Consider the following 20,279-nt stretch of genomic DNA (forward strand, 5'->3'; position numbering starts at 1 on the left):
CAGTTAAATCTAGAATAGAATTTAAAATTCTCCTCCTCACCTTCAAGGCCCTTAATAATATAGCGCCTTTTTACCTTAAAGAGCTGTTAGTACCTTATAAACCCGCTAGAGCACTCCGCTCCCAGAATTCAAGCCTACTTGTCGTCCCTAAATTCTCTAAAAGTAGGGTAGGAGCCAGAGCTTTTAGCCATCAAGCCCCTCGGCTGTGGAATAATCTACCACTTTCAGTTCGGGAAGCAGTCACCATCTTTTCGTTTAAAAGTAGGCTCAAAACCTTCCTTTTTGATAAAGCTTATAGTTAGAGCTAATTAGTGCGCCAGAACGTTACTTGTTCTATTTTATGACACACAGAGCTTCTCTTTCCAGCTTCTCCTTCCTCTTCTCCATCCCTATCCCCCTTCCCCGGAATCCCTTTGCTTTATCACCCGCAGATCCAGGGCCTCTGTGGCCGCACCATGGATTGCGGTTTGTGGATCGCGCACCGGGGGTCGCGGTGTTGGATCCAGTGTGGCGGATTCTGAGTCATGTGGGCTGATCATGGTGCTGGTGGCGGACCCTGTGTCGCTTTGGCATTGGGCACTGGCGGTGGACCAGGACCGCGGTGGTGGCTTGTGATGGGTCCTGGTGGGCGCCGGTGGACAGTGACTGAGAACTGGAGTGGCGTCTGGTCTGGATGGTGGATCGTGGTCTAGATGGTTGCTGAGCATGGACTGTGCTTGCAGCAGGACTGCTTGGCATGTCATGTTGGAGTTGTCCTTCGGGATGTCTACCCTCATCAAATGCTGCTAGAGACTTTGATTATTGATGATGTTCTCCTGCACGTGGCATCTATTGCACTTCTGTCCGTCCTGGGAGAGGGATCCCTCACATGTGGCTCTCTCTGAGGTTTCTACATATTTTTACCCTGTTAAAAGGGTTTTTAGTAGACTTTCCTTACTCTTGCTGAGGGTTAAGGACAGAGGATGTCACACCCTGTTAAAGCCCTATGAGATGAATTGTAATTTGTGAATATGGGCTATACAAATAAAATTTGATTGATTGATTGACTTTTAAACAGCTACAGGAATGGGTGGGGGGTTTAGGAGAGGCCTTCTCGCTACCACTCTGTTTTTGGACCAAAGTACGTTGCCAGGAAAAAACATACTATGGTTTTAATGAATTTTCACTTCTCTAATGCCAAGATAGCAATCTGGGTTAGTAGAAAAAACAAAATGGTGGGGGGAGGCTGGACAGATCCACTGCGCTGTCTAAGGGGTTTGGTGGCAGCTCGGCTGAGAGTTGACCATGCGTATTTTACACTTACGGACAATCTGGAGGGTTTCAGGGCTGTGTGGGGGGTGGGACAGGTCCTTTGCTCACTGGGGGACAACCGGTCTCTTGTTTTAACATTTTAACAGAACATCTGGTAATTTTATCGTTGGTGTATGATGTATGTGTGCCTGGAATGTTTTTAACATTTTCTGTGACACATCATTTTGAATAATTAAGGATTTCTTTTGACAATGTGACTTTAAATAAAGTTATTCAAAGTCTTCTTCTTCTTCGTTGGTGGAGGTGTAGTTGTGAAGAGAGGAGGTGAAGGAAAGCGCGATCAAACTTTTTCAGGTTTATATATGTTTATTGTATGATCATTGTCGATGACCATTCATCACTGGGTGTTTTCATTCTGCTGTGTTTACCTGTTTGTGTTTTTACGCTCTATTTTTTATCCTCTCATGGCATTAAAGGTACCCTCATTAAATATAAACGGGGGTAGAAGTGCTAATAAAAGGTTTTTAGTATCAGAACTTTTTAAAGTAAAAAAGCTGGATGTCCTCTTTTTACAGGAGACTCACAGTGATTCACTGAATGAAACAGACTGGGGAGTATGGTGGGGGGGGGGGGGGGGCAGCTAGTACTAAGCCATGGCTCTAACCTGAGTGCTGGAGTCGCTGTTTTATTTTCTCCCTCATTAAACATGACTTTTCTATCCAGCACAGAGATCGTGGCAGGCAGGGCTCTGAGTATAAGAGTGGAAATACTCAGCATTATTTTTAATCTAATCAACGTGTATGCACCAAACCACGGTCCTGAACGTGTTACTCTTTTTAAATTATTAAAAAACAAGTTGGACAGTGTGGGTCAAGGGGAGTGTATAATAATGGGGGGGGATTGGAACTGCTGCACAGACGTCACTTTAGACCGGACAGGACAGGAGCTCCATCCTCAGTCCTCCTCGTTTCTGGGCCAGACAGTCCAAGAGGCAGATCTAGGAAACATCCTTCTACCAGGCAGTATACCTGGATAAAAATAACAGATGGCAGGGTCAGTGGGGCCCGGCTGGACAGATTTTACATATCCGTTCCTTTTATCACACGTGTGACAAACTGTCAAATCCACCCGGTTGGTTTCACAGACCATCATTTGGTTTTAGTAGAGGTACTTTTATCTCCTGCTAGAAAGCCTGGATCCTTCTGGCATTTTAATGTAAAGCTTTTAAATGATTTAAATTTCTGTGAGAATTTTAAACTGTTCTGGGCCAACTGGTGTTCCAGGAAAGACTTGTTTCCCTCCCTGGGTCAGTGGTGGGAGGTTGGCAAGGGTCAAATTAAGGTCTTTTGTCAGCAGTACACTGCATACTCTACGAGGAACATTAAAAGAGCGATGGAGCAGTCTGTTTATTATTAAAACAATAATAAACAGACAAATTAATTTACATAACATTTGTTTACAGTGCGGGAGTTATACTCTAACAGACCGCATCACACTCGCGCTGTGGGTTTGATGCGGTGTCCTCGCTGCCGGTCTACGGGGAGTATAGAGTGAGCGGACGGACGGAAGTTGCATCCGAGCAGGACATCATTTCCTGTGGGAACACAGGAGCAATGCGATGACGGGAGCAACACTGATGGGATCGGTCCCAGAATTTCCTCGTGGTAAACTCTTTAGCTTGGGGGGCCGAACAACAAAACAGCAAACACAAAACACCTGAATGGAACAACCTAAAATTAACTACTGAAATTAAAGGAACCAAAAGACATGTTCTTAACCTGACTCCTCATCGAGAAACAGGAGAAAACATGGGTTCAACTCAAATGATACCCACCCCCCATACCGGGCTGGGACATCAACAACAGATCTTAAGACACTTTTCAAGTGTAACGGGGTCAATTCTTAATACAGTTTTATAGATTGAGCAGTGTTATTTTTCCCGTTCTGCTGATATTTAAATTTATCCGACAGGACAGTGATGCCTATAGGCTGCGGGGATTTGGCGACGTCTATCAAGGGACACCGTAGCGCTCCCTCTCGCTCTCGCTCTCTCTCTCCATTGCCGGTCCTGTGTGTGTGAGTGCAGCGTGGCCGTAGCAGGTGCGGACACAAATTGTTTGTTTCCGTGAGTTTGCAGAAAGTAACTTTAATGTCAACGGAGATCACTCAGAAAACGTTCCGCAAATATTAATCTTTATTCTGTCCTTAGAGCCAGCGTACAGCTGTGTGTGTGCGTGTGGGTGAGACGCTATCAGTGTTGGCATTAATGCGCGCTGTAATCGTCAGTCATAAGAATAATACTTGTAAGTAATGCGCCGGAACAGATACCAGAGTCTTCACTATTGTGTCCGTGACATTAAGTTAAGTTGTCTTTTCCTGTTTTAGTAATTGTTGTTATCAAGACAATAAGGACGGCGTGGGTCCCTGCTTTATTTTAATGAATTAAAGGTATGACAAAATGATGTGTTTTATGTTTGTAAATGTTTTCAAACATTTTGATAAACTGGTTTAAATGGTGTGACCTCACTACAACATGTATGTTTCATAGGGCTGCATTATTTGTCCTTGTTTAGATTTAGTTTCTTTCTGATTTATTGGTTTGATTATTTTTTTTTATTTTTTTTTTTTATCTTTTTCTATGGCAGTGTGCAATATGGTTGAATGGTACTTTGAAATTCGGATTTAATGAATTGATTACTGGTGAGTTATTGGCTCAATAAAATAGAGGCCCTCTTGTGTCATTTGGTTGTGTTATATGGCTTGCAGTGTTGGATTCTTAAAGTGTGCAATGATTGTTTAATGCATGATATTTTAGCATTGTACAATTGGGTCTGGAGCCTCTAATTTCTCTCTTTTTAAGCTGTCATTTATATCAAGTCCAGGCCAGCCTTTCAACCTTTGTAAAGCATGTCACTTTGCGGTTGGAGCAGTGTGTTTTAAGTAATTTGCATTTATTAAATACATTGTATATTTCTGTATCTCAGCCTCCCGTCACAGAGCGCACAGGAGATCACTTACAACTAATGAAGAAACTTTCCAAATAATATCCCAGAGTGGAGGCAAGGATCCACTGATTTGAGGGAATCGGTCTGATGCTCTAAATGGATAAATACTGCCGTGAAGTTTCACTTTCTCTTCACATCGCTTATTGCCATGGCACCGTCAGAACTCACGGTGGAAACCCATTGGTCAGCTACATAATTTAATAGTTGTGACATTCTTTGCATGCCCATTTCTAAATAGAAATTAGGCGTGCAGCGCGAACAGTGCGCGCAGAGCGCAGCGCGCACAGAGCGCACAGGAGATCACTTACAAAAAATGAAGAAACTTTCCAAATAATATCCCAGAGGGGAGGCAAGGATCCATCTTTATTCTTTCCTTAGAGCCAGCATACATTCTGTCCTGGTAAGGACAGAATAAAGATTAATATTTGCTCTAAATGGATAAATACTGCTGTGAAGTTTCACTTTCTCTTCACATCGCTTATTGCCATGGCACCGTCAGGACACACGGTGGAAACCCATTGGTCAGCTACATAATTTAATAGTTGTGACATTCTTTGCATGCCCATTTCTAAATAGAAATTAGGTGTGCAGCGCGAACAGTGCGCGCAGAGCGCAGTGCGCACATGCGCGCACAGAGCGCACAGGAGATCACTTACAAAAAATGAAGAAACTTTCCAAATAATATCCCAGAGAGGAGGCAAGGATCCATCTTTATTCTGTCCTTAGAGCCAGCGTACATTCTGTCCTGGTAAGGACAGAATAAAGATTAATATTTGCGGACCGCTTGTGAGGGAAGCGGTCCAATGCTCTAAATGGATAAATACTGCCGATAAGTTTCACTTTCTCTTCACATCGCTTGATGCCATGCCACTTCCAGGACTCACGGGAAAACCCATTGGTCAGCTTCATAATTTAATATTCGTGAAGTTCTCTGTGTAACGGATCAATTCTTAATAAAGTTTTATACTTTTAGTAGTGTCATTTTCCCCGTTCTGGATGTGTTAATTAACCTGACAGGACGGCAACTCCTATAGGCTGCAGGGAGGCGGAGGAGTTTATTTAGGGACACCTTAGCTCTCCTGCTCTTACTCTCTTTCTCTCTCTCCCCAATGCCAGTCCTGTGGGTGTGTGCGGAAGGTTAGCGTGAGTGCAGCACGTGTGGTCGAAATTGTTTGTCGCTGTAAGTTGCTGGAAGTTATGTAATGTTTACGGAGATCACAAAGAAAGTTTGTCGTTAGAGCCCAGCGTGAAGCTGTGTCTGTGCGACGGGGTCGGCGTCGCTGTGGATGCACGCTGTCCCTGCTTTATTTGAATGAATTAAAGGTACGAGATAAGGATGTGTTTTATGTTTTTGTTTTATAGGGCTGCCTCCAGCAAAATAGTTATGTCACTGTTTTTTCCCACTTTAGATTTCAGTTTGATTATTTGGTTTGATTATTTGTTTTATTTTATTTTGTTTTATTCTATGGCAAGGCTCAATATATTTGGTTGACTGGGACTGTGCAATTCGGTGGTAGTGACTAGAATGGTGGTGAATTATTGGCTCTATAAAGTAGAAGCCCTCTTTTGTCATTTTGTTGTTGTTTATTGTCCCTGCTTCCCCATGCTCCTGTCTGTGAGCGTTTGGGTAGCAATTTGACTCAAGGCTGAATTATAGTCCTACGACTGCAACCGCGGAAGGCCATGCAGTTGCCTCGACGGACTTGTTTTGGTTTATACTTTTCTTTCGAAGACAAAACACACAAAGAAGAGACGTCTTTTTCTTCGTCGACTGTTTATTTACATCCCCACTCTGGCTCCTCATAGCCAAATTCTGGCGGACAAATCGGCCAGTCAGTGACAGGTTATATAAGTGGTCATACTTTCGGATCTCTTCTGCCAAGTGCTCATCTATTTGGTCCATATTCGTTCTTCTAAATCTTCCGTGATTTCCGCGCATTGTGGGGCATGAAACCGGAAACTAGACTCCGGATGGGATGTAGTAAGCAGACAAATCACAAGCCTTGCGGGCTGTGCGAGGCTCTCTTCGCTGTGTCGTATAGTTAGAAAAATTGGCGCACGCAAGCCTTCAGAGGGCACGAAAGGGGCGTGTTGCTTGTCTTGCGTGCATGCGTGCGTGCGTACAACCCGACTATAATTCGGCCTTGACGCTTGTTGCGATACCCTGCTTAATACACACAGTCGCACGCGCACAGCCAACCACACATCAGCACGCGCACGAAGGGCAATAGAAAAGCAAACAGCCCTTGCAGATGTATTTGTTACACCCGCTCCAAGTTGCAAACCGGTGTGACGTAGGACCCCTGGGATGCCCTCGTTCAGCAGTCACTTCAGTCTGGGTCACTGCGACCCGAAGGCTCGCGCAGCGGGGCCTGCGCGGCCGCTCCCGTTGAGGGCCGTCTCTCCGATCGGGGTCCCCGTGACCCTGAGACTCGCGACTCTGGACTGACACGCTCCCTCCATTTGTGTTATCGAAACCTGCTCCTGCTCGGTGATGAGAAGAAGACGAAGAAGAAGAAGAAGAAGACTCTTGCTAAGTAATAATAAAAAGGAAATTACTTTTTATTTGTTTATTTCTTATGGTGTGCATGTTAGGAGTGAGTGTGGTGAGTGAGCTTGAGAAAGTTTGCTGCAGGTGGAGGCTTAACAGGAATAGTTGTTTGTCGTACCCGAGACCCCTGGCTCTCCAGAACAGCAGGCGGGCCACAGCCGACCAGCACAGTGTTGAGCCGTACAGCAGCCTCTGGGCGGCCTGCAGTCTGAAAGCAGCAGTCCTGGATATAATGTCTGTCAGTCCATGGCCCCCCTCTGCCACAGGTACACCTGTACCCAATGATAATCCAACCAGAAGAAGTCCACCAGCAGCTTCTGCAGTTGTTCCAGGAGTCCCGGTGGAGGAGTGATCACATGGAGTCTGTGCCACAGGGATGCTGCAACCAGGTTATTGACAATCAGAGTTTTTCCCCTGTAGGACAGCTGGGGTACCTATGCATACAATGCCAGACTGCTCTCTAATTCCTGTATGTCCCCCTGATCCCGGACAAGAATGTTTACGTCATCAGCATAAGCTGATATTATTATCGGGGGGCTTTGAGTCAGCTCAGGCAGACGCAGGCCTTTCAGCCGAGTTCTGAGGCGACACAGGAGAGGTTCGATGGCCACGCTGTAGAGCCGAATCCCTCTGATGGTCAAATGATGGTCTGTGAAACCAACCGGGTGGATTTGACAGTTTGTCACTCGTGTGATAAAAGGAGCGGATATGTAAAATCTGTCCAGCCGGGCACCACTGACCCTGCATTCTGTTATTTTGATCCAGGTATACTGCCTGGTTGAAGGATGTTTCCTCCTCCACACGTCCACTAGATCCGCCTCTTTGACTGTCTGGCCCAGAAAAGAGGAGGACTGAGGATGGAGCTCCTGTCCTGTTCGGTCTAAAGGAACGTCTGTGCAGCAGTTCCAATCCCCCCCATTACTATACATTCCCCTTGACCAACACTATCCAACTTGTTTTTTAATAATTCAAAAAGAGTAACACGTTCAGGACCGTGGTTTGGTGCCCACACGTTGATTAAATTAAAAATAATACTGTGTATTTCCACTCTTATACTCAGAACCCTGCCTGCCACGATCTCTGTGCTGGATAGAAAAGTAATGTTTAATGAGGGAGAAAATAAAACGGCGACCCCAGCGCTCAGGTTAAAGCCATGGCTGAGTATTTGCCTCCCCCCACCATACTCCCAAGTCTGTTTCATTCAGGGAATCACTGTGAATCTCCTGTAAAAAAAGGACATCCAGCTTTTTTACTTTAAAAGGTTCTGATACTAAAAGCTTTTATTAGCACTTCTACCCCCGTTTATATTTAATGAGGCTACCTTTAATGCCATGAGAGGATAAAAAATAGAGCGTAAAAAGACAAACAGGTAAACACAGCAGAATGAAAACACCCAGTGATGAATGGTCATGGTCAATTTTATTTACAATTTTTCCTTCTCTTGGATTGTATCTTACATGGAAGACCTTTTCTTGCTGCAGTCACATGTTTCCTGAGCCTATATCTTCTTTTCTCATCTAGGACATCCGTCCCTACCTCTTTCTGGAGGGTACTGACTGTCTGGAAATGTCTGGGAAGTTTCATTAATTGACCTCTTTTAATGAATATAAATCCGTGCTTGGTGAGACGCTGTCAGCTAGAGACACATTGTCAGATTCATAGTCTTCCTCCAGGTCCATCTCACTAACCTGACTGCTGTCTATATCAGGCTGTATCAGTTCTGTCTGCTGAGCAGGACCACACTGCATCTCCTGCTGTACGTTGGCAACAGACACCTTACCTATTAAGACCTGCTTCACCGTCACCACAGACTCAGTAACAGGCGCAGCAGAGGAAACCTCTGCGCCCCTCACAGCAGCTGGATGCTAGGTGATGTTCCCGTGCCCTACCTGCTCCCCCACGGCCAGCAGCACCTGCTCCACTGTGGAGCTGAGCTGAGGCACCAGCCTGACGCCATGTCTCAGGGACATCTGCGGCGTCCCTGCGGACGCCATCCCCGCCACGAGACACGCACAACACACAGAAAACTACATTACACGTACACAAACACTACAAAACAATGATCATACAATAAACATACAGAAACCTGAAAAAGCTTGCACGTGCTTTCCTTCACCTCCTCTCTTCACAACTACACCTCCACCAACTAAGAAGAAGAAGAAAAAGGAGAAAAAGAAGAGTCTTGCACTGTGATAATAATAAAAAAGAAACTAATTTTTATTATTTCTCTTATAGCTGAACGACACACGCAAAGATGTAGCACCGGTGTGTTGTGGGCCCTGGGATGCCCGCATTGGGGAGTCTCTTCGGCCTGGGTCTCTGCAACCCGAAGGCTTGTGACGTCGGTCCCGCCCGGCCGCCCGCGTTGAGGGTCGTCTCTCCGATAGGGGTCTCCCCGACCCTGAGAGTCTCGACGTCGGAGACGGTGTAACGTTGCTGCCGCCCACGTTGCTGACTCGAGCCTGTTCTTGCTCGGTGATGTGAACGAGAAGAAGAACAAGAGGAAGAAAAAGAAGAAGAAGAAGAAGAAAAAAAGACTCTTGCTCAGTGATAATAATAATAAAGAAAAAGAAATTAATTTATTCTTTTTTTATAGCTGCACATGACACACGCAAAGACGTAGGGCCTGTTGCATGTCGGTCGGGTCCCCGTGACCCGAGGGCACGCGCAGCGAGCATCCCCGACTGCCAGTGTTGTGTACTTGAGCCTGTTCTTGCTCAGTGATAATGAAAATAATAATTAGAAGACGAAGAAGAAGACGCAGAAGAAAATGCGGTGGCACACGTTTTACTCTTTTTTTTTTTCTCAAAATAATTTTTATAGCTGAACGCCACGCACGTAGACGGGAGACTTTCACACACACACAAACACATGCTGGGTCAACCAGACCCTGGGACAACACTTAAAAAAGTAATTGTACATAATTCTTGCTGTTCTGGGTTTGTATTGTACTGGTTGAATGCATCTAATTGTAATTCACTTTAGATAAAAGTGTCCATTAAATGGTATGTAATGTAATATAATATAAATTGAAGCCAATGACTGGCCCTCACGCTCCCCTGACCTAAATCTAATTGAGAACCTTTGGGACGTTATGTCTTAGGGTGCCGGTGTATCTGACGCCGCTAAATAATGCTTACACATATGGACGGTATGAACTGTGTCTGTTTAAAAGGATGATTTTGGCTGAGGGTAGAGTGGTCGTCCTCCAACCTGAAGGTCGGCAGTACGATCCCCAGTCTGACCCATATGCATGCCGAAGTGTCCTTGGGCAAGATGCTGAACTCTGAATGGCCCCCCATAGAATAACAAAGTGCTGTGAATAGATGCACTGTATGAATGTGTGTGTGAATGGGTGAATGTAAAACTGTACTGTAAAGCGCTTTGAGTGGTCACCAAGACTAGAAAAGCGATATATAAATATAAAATCATTTACCATTTACAATTTATATTTTTAACCTGCCCAAAACAGATATCATTTGAGTGTCAAGTTTCCCCCAATTACTCTCTCCTCTCCCTCTTTCCCTAACTGAAGATAAAGTTCACCTGTGGACCGACCGGTGCAGAAACTGATTGATGGAGAAGATTGTACCAAGGTATGTTAAGGAGCGGGGACGAGAACAGTAGGCGAGCAGATGGGTGGAAAATGACGGAGACACATGCAAAAGTGGCAACAAGTAGGGAGAGGAGGACACTGCTCTCTGAGCCGACTAAGGGATGATCACCATCTCAAGCTGCACTGTTTATATTTTACTCGCGGACAATTACTTTTTTTAAAGTTTAAACTATAGTGTCTAAAGATGTTGCTTATTTCTTTTTGGTCTGTAGGAGCCTTGCCATCTTGCACAACTACCCCACTGATAATTTGTTTCACCCTTCAGCTATCTGGCCAAAATATCCCCCGCCTTCTAACCGTGTACATGCAAATTACTTTTGTTCCTAAGGAGAAGATTTCTAATAAAGTATGAGAAGATTCGGTCATACTCGGTCTTGACCTTCAGGTGTTCCTTATATAAATCTGTGGATGGACTTTGTGCATAACTTTTATCTAATTCAATTATCTGTTTACTGAGTTGTTGGGACATGGTTTTTGTGCAAACCAAAGGCCTCCTTTCAGTCAAGCTTGAAACAACATGCCGCATGTGCTGGAGTGGACTCAATCCCCCAAGATGCCACAGGTTCCATTGATCTTAGAAAGTCAAGGAACTCAGTCTCCCAGAGGATTTAACAGGATGCTGCATGTCCTGGGGTCTGGGAAATGTCACACAAAGATGTCAAGAACCACCAGGGTCAACTCCTATTGGTCACTCTGGTCCAAGACCTGTGAGGTCACCAGGGCCAATATAAGGAGAGGTCTCTGCAAGATCTTCCTCTTTCTACAATCCTTCGAAGGCCAGCAGGCTGTCCAGCCTCTCTTCTCCTACATCGCCAAGGGGGGGGGCCTGGCTGATCCAGCTTCCTTCTCTATCCAACCCACAACCGGAGGTCAGAGGTGCAGCTCCCAGCTCACCCCTCTCAAGGAAATCTCCCCGCCCTTCAAGCTCTACAAAACTCCTCGTAGCGACGCGATGTCCTGCAGGAAAACTTCAACCAGCATCTGAGCACACCGCTCGACAGAAACGCGAATGCAGAACTCTACGACCACAAAGCCAGGAGACGTCACAGAACTGCAAACTGAACAGCAACTTTCTTTTCCTCTTTCCCTCGGATACATGCTAAGCAAGACTGTTTACTCAATTCTGTGTGTTTAGAAGTTTGATATATGCTGTGACATTGTAGTTATAAGTTAAATGATGGTTAATGCTAGTTAGGCTCGCAACAGGCTTTGTCCCTGCCTATCATTATCTGATACATACACACAGACACGCAGGGCATCTCACCAAGTTAAACCTTCCCCCTCAGCCGTAAAGCAACGGCCATAAAGCAACCTCAGAAGAAGGGGGGAGGGGGGGGGGGGGGGGGCTCTTGTCTTAGGGGATAAACTACCATTTTGAAAGCATTCTACAAAGGTGTGAAATTTGGTCAGCCATTTTGGGAGGCCCCCTTATTTACACACACACACACACACACACACACACACACACACACACACACACACACACACACTCATATTTAGTCAGTTAGTTAGTTATTTTGATTGTTTAGTAATTTGTGTTTTTAGACTTTATTATGTTCATAATAAATGTTCTTTCACAAATGTTCTGTCATTAATATTGCATAAGTGAATCTTGCCAACCGTTATACTGTTAAGAACTCCATAACCTTCATTGTTCATTATATAATCTTTAATGGTAAAATATTGAGATTTCTTATTGAACTAGATCTAAATGAGACTGATCTTAATCAATAAATTGGCTATCTTTTCCCTTCTATGAAGGGTGGTGCCCTGCGAGAACTTTAACCAATTAAAGTTATGATTTAATATTAATATTTTAAATATTAATGTTTTACATTGTATTTTGATAACCAAATTTATTAAGTGCCTAAAGGCACACCATTCTATGGTAACTCTTTTTAAGCACTATTGCACAACAGAGTACTATTAGTTTCGCATCCCATAAAGGATATAGTCTGAACTCTATTAATTTCTAAAAGTATTGGTATCTGTTCTGACAAAAAGTTCGCTAAAGTTTAATATGTTAATAAAAGGGAATTCAGTTTCTTCTTACAGCTCTTGTTTCGTGCATATTTATTTACAGTTCAAGCGTGGCATGATCAAATATAATTATAGTTTGGTATTCACACGACCGGATGTATTGGGTCAATTTATTGTCAGTAAAGAAATAATCAATTCTACTGTATGTTTGGAGAACGAGAAAGTATCATTTCGTAGATGTTAAATGCACTAAATGTTAGTCGCTTTGGATAAAAGCTTCTGCCAAATGACATGTGATGTAATATCAGAAATATCAAATTGTGAGAGAAAAGATTGTATGCAGGAAGTCGATTTAGACACCACATTACCAGCTCTTGCTGATGGCCTGTCCATCCCAGGGTCCAGATAGAGATGAGGTCTCCTCCCATGATGAGCAGGTGTGAATTGAGGTTTGAACGAAATTCAATGCGCCGCTTGAAAAATTAGGCATCGTCAAAAATAGGTGCATATACACACATGGACAAAATTCCTCAATGGTCATTGGAATAACTTGAACTGACAAAAGTAATAAATACATGTTGGGGTAGACTCCCCAGTGGGTTGTAAATACTTGGGCCCTGCTAGGCCAAGCTGAAACCAGTTTGGCCAGTTTTCAGTCTTAATTCACACCTTCCTCAAACAGCCTGGAGCCAACGGTGAGGACAAAGGATTAAAACTTTTGGAGGGAAAACATTCTCCAGCAGGCCTGAGAATCTCCCCCTGGTGGTTGGAAAATATCCTGAAGAGCCTTCAGGACACCCGCTGAGTTCCAAGCCCCGCCCACTAAGGTCGGAATCTTGACATTCTCATTGGCTGAGAGCCAACTGAACCCTGTGACCACTTCCGGAGGAAGCAGGACCTCTCAGGTAGATCAAAACCACTGAGACATCAATAATCTCTGCCATTTTCCCTGCTCTGAAGACGTCAACAGACCCCTCCGGGTCTTTCCAGATGATTTAGTTGCTAAAGGGGGCAACCAGAGTTATTTTCTTTAATTTCTTTCATTTTCTTTTATCTTAAGTTTGATCTTACTTTGATAGAGACTATTTTTGTTTTAACTTGGAAAGGCCGTGTACAGGAACTTGCTCGCTGGCCGAGCTCAGAGACTTTCTTTCCAAATCCACAGCGGCGTTACCGCTGCTCATCCCTGCAGAAGAGACAAAGCCGAATTCCGTTCCAAGAGCAAGAGAATTCGCTCTATTCGGCCCAGCGCTGACCTCCGTTGCAACCACGAGACCCACCAGAGCACCGCTTAAGAGGCCAGGACACTGATTTGTTTTCCAGGAATCCGCCCGTTCGCACGCATCCTGAGGTTTAACGACAGATTCACTGGACTTCCGGGAAATCCGCGCCCCACGCGCAAGCAACACCGCGGAGGTCACAGTAAGAGGCTTTATTGTCTGGGCAGAGACTAGTTTAAATACTTAGCGTGTCATTTGTTTGATTGTATGTTTGTTGGTAGATCGCTGATCTATTTTTAGCCGTGCTACACGGCGGGCCGAGACGTCACATCCGGTTCCTTTGTTTACTGTGTTTTTGATAAGCGCGCGGTACAGAGCCGGCGCTTCCTTTTTGCGTGTTACCGTCAGAGATATTGTGCGGAGATTTACATCTGTTAAAAGATAAATCTCACGTAACTGGACTGCCTGCCTTGCTAGTAGTTGTCTCTGACGATGTTTCCTGATCTCTATCTCTCCCTCTCTCTCTCTCTTTTCCCCTAAACCTGTTTATACACACATCCGATCTGTATTTAGAATACAGTTCAGGTAACATAGTTAAATCTATATTTAGAGAGGCTGGACACATCTGGAAGCCATGCGGCCGAACGCCAAAGCAGAGACAAAGAATTCTCTTTGTCTGAAAATCCCTTTGTGTAATTCATGTGACGACCACCAGCGTGAGCTCCGGCCACATGGTGTCATTAACATAGACTCCATTTTGAATAACGCAAGTTAAACCACCATTTCGAGTCTATCATTGCCACGCCTCCTCTCTCCCTCTCCTCCCATTCTGGCTCTAAATTCAGAACAGCTCCGCCATCTTGTTTTGTAGTCAACCCGCCATTTTGAGAGTTTTTAGGCCTTGATTCCACGAATCATGATTGGCCGCCATCTTGGTTGTGACGTGACTGCGTCATCGCCACTCCCCCTTCTTTTTCTCTCTCTCTTGCTCTCTCACACACACCCACACAGACACAGAGACACATTGATAGACACAGACAGGTACACACACACAGATACACATAGATGAATACATGTGTTTTCTAAATTGTGATAAGCGGCTGCTGTTGTTATCTTTGAAATATGGGAGTTTGTAAAAATGATGAATCATTAAATAACACTAACTTTATTTCACATGCACACACATAGACACACGCACACAGAGAGACACTTTGACACAGACACACACACACACACCGAGACAGACAAACATAGGTAGACCGCCGGTTTTACATGTATTTTCTGAATTGTGATAAGTGCTCCTGCTGTGTTTATCTTTGAAATATCGGAGCTTGTTAAAATGATGAATCATTGAATAACATTATAACTTTATTTCCCCTTTTTAATAAATGCTTTTGTAATTAAAGTATCTGTAGTCTGTGATTATTTGTGCATATGTATGTGATTGCAGCTGGATTATGATTGCCTGTGCTCGAACTTAAAACCCTTCATTGTTTATTATATAATCATTAATACTAAATATTGAGATTATTAATATAACTTATATCATTGAGACTGATATTTTATAGATTGACTCGTTGGTCCCTGTAACCAGGGTGGTGCCCCGCGACAATAAGCAATGATTACAGATTTGTATTATTCTTAATTGATAATTTTATTGTTTTCATTAATTATTTTAACTATTATTAATGGATAACCGTATCATTTCTAATTAAATGTGTTACTATTCTTAATTAATAGCTTTATCATTTTTGATTATTTTTAAGAAATAATTGTTATTTTAATAATCATATTTCATGATTATTAATAATTAGCCAACGTCAATTCTACTCCTACTATTGCACAACATACAAATTGAGTGAAAATGAACTAAGGAAAAATGATGGTTCAACAGAATCAAGAAAACAAACTAATGAAAATGGCCTGGACAAAATTTGCACAACCTTTGATGTAATCACTGCATCAAACGATTTCTGTAACTCACAATGAGACATCTGCACCTGTCAACAGGTATTTTAGCCTGTGTGTTATGAGTCATTAACTTGTTGGAGGACCCATGACCTGTGATCGAGACCAGGCTTCAGAGAGAGTTCATTGTACCCTGCACAGATTCTAGACACCCTGTGCCCGATGCAGCAAAGCAGCCCCAGACCATAACCGGGCCTCCACCATGTTTCATAGTAGGTACAGTGTTCTTTTCTCTGTATGCTTAATTTTTGCGTCTGTGAACATAGAGCTGATGTGACTTGCCAAAAAGCTCAAGTTTTGTCTCATTTGTCCAAAGGACATTCTCCTAGAAGCTTTGTGGCTTGACAATATGCATTTTTGAAAATTACAGTCTCGCTTTTTTATGATTTGCTTTCAACAGTGGTGTCTGTCGTCTTCCATGAAGTCCACTTTGGCTCAAACAGCGATGGATGGTGTGATCTGACACTGATGGACCTTGACCTTGGAGTTCACCTCTAACTCTTTGGAAGTTGTTCTGGGCTCTTTGGTTACTTTTTGTATTATCCGTCTCTACATTTTGTCATACATTTTCCTTTTGCGGCCACGTCCAGCGAGATTGGATACGGTCCCGTGGACCTTAAACTTCTGAATATGAGCAACTGTAGTCACATGAACATCAAGCTGCTTGGAGATGGTCTTATAGCCTTTACCTTTAACTTTCTTGTCTTTAATTTTCTTTTTAATCTCCTGAGGCAACTCTCTCCTTAGCTTTCTGTGGTCCATGTTACATGTCTGAATCCTTTTTTTATTAATAAGATATTTCAGTGACCATTGTGGGTTTTTCTTTCTTAAAGGAAAGGTACCAACAATTTTATCCACGTGGGTATAATAGCCAATATAACCTTGGTGTCATAAAGTTGACCCGCAACTATAATGTAGCGTCCATTTTAATCTATTATGGAGGCAGAGTGGGTAAAGCTATGTTCTTATTTATATATAAATAATACCTCTTGCATTGGCCTGAAAAGTGAAATGAAAAAGCTGACCCACCCACCCACATTTCAAACGGGAATGATCTGATCGTTGAAAGATGTGTTTCCTGAAGAAAGGCAATTCATGCCCTCAAGTGTTTTAGGTGTACAAGATCTTTTTTCCTCTTAACGGGGCGATTCAGGCCCTTGACATTGCAACTAACACAGTTAAGGTCACTGCTCATACTGCCTTTCTGAGTAGTGTGATATGTACAAGTAAATATACATCAGATAGGCCGTGTGGTTAAAATGTTCAGGTAAATAAAATAAGAGGCCAGTTGACCATCAATCAAATTTATTTATTTATTTAGACGATGAACATGAGTGACAGCAGAACAAAAACACCCTTTCCTAAACCCTAAGACATCAGCTGTTAGAACGAACAACACACCATCCCTAACTAACTTCCGACATGCTACTCTTATCTATGTAAAACTCTCTCCAACCACATGACTAGTATGTGGGGTTGCCCACTTGGAGAAAGGACTACATGTAAACTAATATAAATAAATTAAAATAATGGTATGCAATTAAATTTAACTAAACCAATGGAAACTGCTACTCCATAAATTAATACAAAAAGATAACCACAACAAAAATGAATAAAGATAAGAGAAAAAAAGAACTACACTTAACGGATATACAATAAAAGGGTCACCATTTGTATTGGTATGTAGAATGAGTATTATTTAGTGCAATAAAAAAAAAGGGAAATAGCAGTGTGCCTCTCTTTCTTTACTCTGATAGCGGTGAAGACAAAGCAGGACATGCCGAGGCTTGACCGCGGGGCCTGGCTTGGGAGCCAGGCTGCGGTGCGCCTGATTCAGCTCCGGGGGGAGAGGAGATAACTTCTTCACCAAAAGTTTTTCATCCAGAGACGTGCCTTCCACAAACTCTCCAAGACCTGAAGTGAAAACACTGTGCTTCTCTAAAATGACCAAACCCTTTAACCTCTTGTGCTTCACCGTCCCGCAAGCGTCCCACAGGTTGGTTGCTTTACCGATAAGCTTCAAACATTGTTATTTACAGAACTGCGTAGTACAGATGCAATATATCTTTGGAAAGCTAAGATTCTTCTGATTCAACTGATGTAAACCATTTCAAGATCCGATCACCACAGCTGGTAAGTCCATAGCTGAATTTGTTTGCTGATACAGTGTGTGTGTGATGTAAATAAAGTTCTAATTGCAAAATCGTGGTCTTGTGAGTGTGTTTGTATGTGTGGCTGTGAGCGACTTGCACACAAATAATGAATAAGGCTGTGCTAGGCAATGGTTCCTAAAAAGAAGAACAGTACACAATGTAGAAAGGAACAGCACAGAATAGTATTCAAGTGCTGGTGTTTTATTTGTTGCAACACGGTGGATGATTGAAGATGTAAAGGTAGGTGTTAAGGAGAAAAGGGCTAGCTGCAGTTGGAAGAAGTTAGCTAGCTATAAGGGTAGCTCTGGGGGCTATAAGCTACGAATAGGCCTGCTGCAAGTGCAGGAAGGTTTTACTAAGGAAGGAGTGAGTATTTAGGGCGGCTGTGGCTGAGGGGTAGAGTGGTCGGCAGTTCAATCCCCAGTCTGACCCATCTGCATGCCGAAGTGTCCTTGTGCAAAATGCTGAACCCTGAATGGCCCCCATAGAATAACAAAGTGCTGCGAATAGATGCACTGTATGAATGTGTGTGTTTTTTGTTTAATTTTTGATTTTTTTGTCTGTGACATTGCGCCCCCCCAGAGAGTCTGTGCACCCCTCACTTTGAGAACCACTGCCATACACCATTACTGCAGTAGCCTTGCATAATAAAGCCAGGCAGATGGAAAAAAGATCTGAAAGCGATCCAGGTGGCAAAATATTGAAGATCCAGTACACTCCACAAATTTCATGAAATTTCCTGGATGTGCCTAATCATCCCCATGGAAAAAACTATTTTCTTGCTAGTAAATTCCATCTCTTATTTATTTGTACTGCGCTACACCTGAGGTATTTTCCTGTGTCTTGTGGGTATCAATTATACTTTATAAAATGTCACTTGACTTAACAGATGCTGCAAAGAAAGCAAAATAGGAAATGTCCTATCGAGGACAGTTTTTGGCGCCCCCCTCTGAGTGGCGCCCTTGGCAACCGCCTATGTCGCCTGTAGGAAAGACCGGCCCTGACCACAACCAGAGGTACCATTCACGGGGTCGGGCAAGTCACTGAGCAAAGCAAAGATGCTAGCTATTGCTAAGCCAGATATCTGAGTGACAATAGCCTAACAAGCAGAGTGTTTTACCCAGTTGGTTCTCTGCTTTGGAAGCAACGACACGATGAAGCAGGGCATATTTGATCATATGGGGGCGGTGTGGCCTAGTGGTTAGAGAGGTGGTTCTTCAACAAGAAGGTTGCCGGTTCAAACCCCACTCTCTCCCATCTGTATGCCGAAGTGTCCTTGGCAAGATACTGAACCCCTAAATGTCCCCTCATGAATGTTGAGTGTACTAATTGTAAGTCGCTTAGGACATAAGCGTCAGCCAAATGACATATTTCACAACCAGTGTGACTATGTTAACAGGGGTTGAAGCAGTGCCACTAGCTTGTGCTAGCAGGCCATGATGCAGCCAGAGCGATAAACGGGCCATTCTCAGACACGTGTTAACCTAAATTCGCAACCGTCTCAAAAAATAAATGCCGAAAACAACCATATTCTTCTTTGCAAATTTTAAAATTGCATATCGCTACACAACAACTGATGTTAAACGAGATGACAACATGATGTTTCCTTTTCCTCTGGCACAGGGATTTCCTTTTGTGATCAAGTCAAATAAAGTTTCCCCATCTGTTTGTTCAATTTATACAAAGCAGATTTACCTTATGTTTAGTTATTTGATTTGAATGATTACACTTTTGATATCATAGATTTCAGTAGCTTTTTATTTTTTTTAAATTGCTTAATGTTTATGAGGGCCAAACATTTTTTGGGGGGTGAATTGGTATAATAGCTATAATATGTGATTTTTTTTTTTTTTGTTGCATGTATTCTGTGTTCTCTCTCCCCCTCCCCTTTCTGTTCTTCTCCTGCAGGTCCTGTGTGTGGAAGGGGTGTGGCTTCTCCTTCTCTGCAGCAGACAAGGCACACCTGCTATCACTCAATCATTAACCTTCCCATAAAAGCCTGGTCTTGACTCCACTGCTCTGACAGATAATTCCGTCTAGTTCGATAAAGCTCTGTACGTTTTTTATGATCTTTTGTTGTTCTTGCTTTGTTGAAATGACTTTCCTCCACTCTGCCTTGCTATTTGCATTAGCTATGCTGCACTGGCTAATATGGAAGCCCATTTCCGCCACTGTGATGAAATCTGTATCTGATGATTATGACATTGCATCTCATAATTATGACTTAGTATCTCATTATTACGGGATAGTATCTCATAATGATGACTAAGCATCTCATTATTATGAGAAAGTATCTCATTATTATGACTTAGTATCTCATAATTATGACTTATTATCTCATTATGACTTAGTATCTCATTATTAGGAGATACTGACTCGAGGGTCTGTCGTGCGATTCTGTGATTGTGTGTGTGGGTGGTTGTGTGTGTGTATGCTTGTCTCTGTGCCTCTTCACTAAAACTGATAATCACATGTATCACATGTATTTATTTAGATATTATTCGATGATGACGGGTCATGACTCCGGATCGTCCC

This window comes from Platichthys flesus, chromosome 15, assembly GCF_949316205.1.
Source record: "Platichthys flesus chromosome 15, fPlaFle2.1, whole genome shotgun sequence".
In the NCBI taxonomy this organism is placed as follows: Eukaryota; Metazoa; Chordata; class Actinopteri; order Pleuronectiformes; family Pleuronectidae; genus Platichthys; species Platichthys flesus.